This window comes from Eublepharis macularius, chromosome 10, assembly GCF_028583425.1.
Source record: "Eublepharis macularius isolate TG4126 chromosome 10, MPM_Emac_v1.0, whole genome shotgun sequence".
Classification (NCBI taxonomy): Eukaryota; Metazoa; Chordata; class Lepidosauria; order Squamata; family Eublepharidae; genus Eublepharis; species Eublepharis macularius.
Window position 1 is genome coordinate 13,088,108 of NC_072799.1, and position 4,377 is coordinate 13,092,484.

Below are 4,377 nucleotides of genomic sequence, written 5' to 3' on the forward strand. Positions count from 1 at the left end.
TACAACGATGTGATGTGATTTGATTCCTGCTTCATCTAAGTGAAACTTGCTGGCATTTATCTTATTGAACTCACAGGCTGGGTTACAAAAGAGGCGATTATTGCTTTTTTATACTTTCAGTGGGGAGAACTGGGAATCCTGAGCTCAGTGTTTGTGAATATGAATCCAGGGTGCAGTTCTGTGTATGATCTTATGTAGGTAGCCCAGGAACTGGTGAGGGTAACCCTGTCCTGGACAGACTGCAAAAGGGCAGTGGCCTTATCTGATGACTGTATCATGGAGTGATGGAAAGCGAGTAAAGGGGCTTTTTTTTTTAAAGAAAAGATACTAATAACAATAGAAAGTGCATAGGAACTTATACAAGCCCTAGATTTGAATTAGATTTAAACTAACAAAAAAGTATATTCAGAGCACAACTAGATTGTACGATAGATCTCTTCCCCTCTCCTTAGTTGCTTATACCCAGACTTTAATGTCAATGATTTTTAATCAGTCATCTCTTCTGTGTTTTATCTCTATAATATAATTACCTTTGTCCGGGGTCTGGGCCCCAGCCCCCGGACTTGCTGGGAGGGAGGCAACTGGGAGACAGCAGCCCTGCCGCCCCAGCCAGCAACCAGGGTCAGAACCCACCTACACCCCGGAAAAGGGGCAAAGGGCCAGGGCCTCAGAGGGCTAGAGGAGGCAGAGAGGCACCAGCTAGACCCACCCTCCAGGGGGGCGATAGGGGGCTCAGCAGAGCAGAGGGAGAGGGCAAAAGCAGGGGGAATAGGGACCCAGCAGCTGCCCAAACAGAGCTCTTACCTGGCAGAGAGGAGAAGCAGCCACAGCAGCTCAGAGCCACGCCCCAGCCTCCACCTCAGCCTGAAGACAGCAACCTGGCTCAGGAGATGCTCAGAACCAGGCCCCTCCAGGTGAAGCTGCTGAAGGCATTCGGTGGGAAGAGCTGGGCAGCCAGCCAAGGGGCCTTTAGCAATCAGCTCAGCCAGAGAGGCCTGGCAGCCAGTCAACATAACACAGTTGTTGCTGACCCAGGCAGCCCCGCCAGCTACCCCAGCTGCAGCAGCTTGAGACAGCCCAGGTCAACGCTGGAAGGCCAGGGAGGGTGTGGCCTGGCAGGCAGGACCTACAAGGAGGGCGGGGTGGTGAGAGAAGGCCCTATAAAGGCTGGCTGGGGGAGAGCTCTGGGGTGGTGGGTGCAAGTAAGGAGTGATGGCGTGGAGAGGGAGCAGAGCAGAGAGAGAGGAGGCTTTGAGTAGAGTTCTGGGAGGAGGAGATGGAGGATGCAGGGGGTGAGCATGCCAGGTTGAGCAGGCCAGTGAGTGGACTGAGAGGGAGTCTGGGTGAGGTATACCGCCCCTCCTTCCACAGAGCAGGGTCCTGCAGCATCCCTGGCACTCCTCTGACGTCAGGGTCGGCCCAGCTGGCGCCCCGCCCAGCAGCAGCAGCGACAAGCCCTGACAACCTTATTTTATCTTAGTTTTATCCTAAATAATCGAAGAAATCTTTCCATTTTTCCCCAGAATTCCAATACTGGTTTTTAGTAAGTTGGTTTGTGGCTTGGCTTACTTGCATGAGTCACCTGGGGATAAGCTCCCGAACTGCTGTGTTTTGTATGCTTTTCTCCAGTTAAGAACCCGCCTCTATTCCTTTCTGTGCCAATCACGGAGAAGATTTCCAGAGCTTTCTAGAGACTAGGAGTGTTCCTCTTCCCTTTGCTTGTTTGTGACTCCCTCACATGACCAGGAGGAGGGGTGTTATTCCATCAGTTCTCACTAGAGGTGAGCATGAACCAGGAAAATGGTGTTTCATTGCAGTTCGTGGTTCGTTGTGTTTCACAAACCACGAACCACCATGAACTTGCCTAGTTCACGAACGGGTTCATTTGCTTCATCAGTTCATCACTTCTGGGGCTGCAGAAGGTCTGCAGAAAGCCCATCCCCCCATTGCCTAGGTAACAGATCGATCAGCACCAGGCTGTCTGCAGTGACAAATCAAAAAACAAACCATATGGACTGCTCTAAAAATCATAGTGGTTTGTCGTGGTTCATCAGAAATGAGCTCCAACAAACCGCCGGTTTGTGAACCAAAAAAAGTGGCCCGGTTTGTGATGATCTATGGTTTGTATTTTGGTTCATGCCCATCTCTAGTTCTCTCCATGCTGCCACCGGAGACCCCCCGAGAAACTAAGGTTCCAGAGAGTTTACAGGAGGGCAGGAGAGAATGATGTGTGCCTCCTCTGAAGACCACTCGTGAAACACTATGAATTGGGGGGACATAGGTTAGAAACCACGATGTCCTCATTCCACAGGTGAGAGTGCTGTATGCTAAAAATGGGAGATGCACAAAGTTAACAAGGGGTTACACCACTTACTTTGAATGTCTTTGGAGATCTAATAAGGAAGAGGAAAATTTGGAGTGTAATATCACAGGAATGCTGGTGGAAACGGACGCTGTTCCCTGTTCAACTGGGGTTCACGAGGGACTCTCATACAGTGGCTCAGTCGGTTGAAGGAGGACAGCTTCCTGAACCAGTACCACCACCAATTAAGATGTTGGTGCGCAAGCAAACGGATGTTTATTTTTATTTACAAAATTTAGATCTTTGTCTTTCTGCCTTTGTCAGGGCTAACCGATTTAAAACGTAATCATAAGAACAAAAAGACGTCATTGATCCAGTTAAAACTGACAGTGACAATAACTAAAATCCGGGGAAGAAAAGAGGCATCGCTGAAGAAATGCTGGTGGAAAATGGCAACAGAAGAGGACAAGTTAGTCTAACCTGGGGACAGCGTTTCAGAATTTTGGTGCTGCTACTGAAAAGGCCCTCTTCTGAAGGCAGGGGCACCCAAAACAGGGCCTTGGATGGTGACTGTAGCGGGCAAGTAGGTGCATAAGGGAATACGTGGTCCTTCAGGTATGCTGGGAGTGAGGGGACAGGCACACTGTAAGCAGGCTGATTTCCAGCCATCCTGCCAGCATCTGGGGCTTGCCTCAGTCCCTTGGGTGAGGAACTTGTGCGCTGAGCAAACTAGCCTGTTGTGCAGTTGGTTGGCACGTGTATTGGAGAAGGTTGCTTTAGAGGACAAAACCGTGGTATGCTTCAAGTACGGTGAGTTTGTGAAACCAGGGTTTGGCTTGCAGATCATCAGATCCTGGGTTTGCCTTAAATGCTGCTTTTTATTGCCAGTGAATGTCTCTAGCTGTGAGCTGTGTGAAGGTATTGCCAGGAAACCAGGCAGGACATATGCATTTGTCTTTCACCCACATAAAATAAAATTAAGACTAACTGTGGCTAAATTCAAACCATGGTTTCAGAACCTGGTTTGAAGGCCTCTCATTAACCATAGTTAGCAGTGTGACCCTCGTTTAGATAATCAGCTAACCAGGGCTTTTTCTCAGCAGGAATGCAGTGGAACGGAGTTCCGGCACCTCTTAAAAATGGTCACATGGCCGGTGGCCCCGCCCGCTGATCTCCAGACAGAGGGGAGTTTAGATTGCCCTCTGCGCCAAGCAGCACAGGGGCCAATCTAAACTCCCCTCTGTCTGGAGATCAGGGGGCGGGGCCACCGGCCATGTGACCATTTTTGCCGAGGCCGATCCCCCCCTTGTTCCAGCTGACCCAAAGTGATGTCATTGTGTGGTCTTGAGTTCCACCACTGAGTTCCACCACCTCTTTTCCCAGAAAAAAAGCCCTGGAGCTAACCATAGTTAAATCATGATTTTGTGTTATGTTAAAACAGAGTCTCTACACAAGACATCTGATACTTGAAGAATTTGTGCTGGGAGATGCAATGGCAGCCAGGAAGGGTAGTTTTAAAAGGCAGAGTCAGCATCAGGGCACAGGCTTTGCTATACACTGGAGCTGTGTGAAGGGGCTGTGAAATGCCAGAAGGGAAACTTCAGCCCATTATAACCTCTCCAGGTCCAAGCCCGACTCTGGCAGGCAGCTCCAGCCCATTTCCATTCCTTGATGCTCTCTGGTTGCGATCCCACACAGTTTTAGACTGGAGAGGTGTAATTGACAGAGCCTTCAGGGAGGCAAAGATGAAATTAGCAGACCCTCTGAGGATCGATCTCTGCTGGCTCTGCCTTTAAACTACACTTCCTGGCTAACATTGCATCTCCCTACACTTGACGAACACATGTCAAGGCATCTAGGGTAGAGAGACTCTCCGTCTGTGTCTGTCGAAAAGATGGCAGTTGCTACCTAAGTTGTTTAGCTTATTATCTATTATTATTTAAAACATTTGTATCTTTCCTATCCAGCCCTACAAAATCACTAGGCTTGCAGTGAAAGCTAAAAACAATACAAAGATCAGCTTATTTCCATGTGACACATTGTCCGTGATTACAGTAAACACATATGCCTAAAAA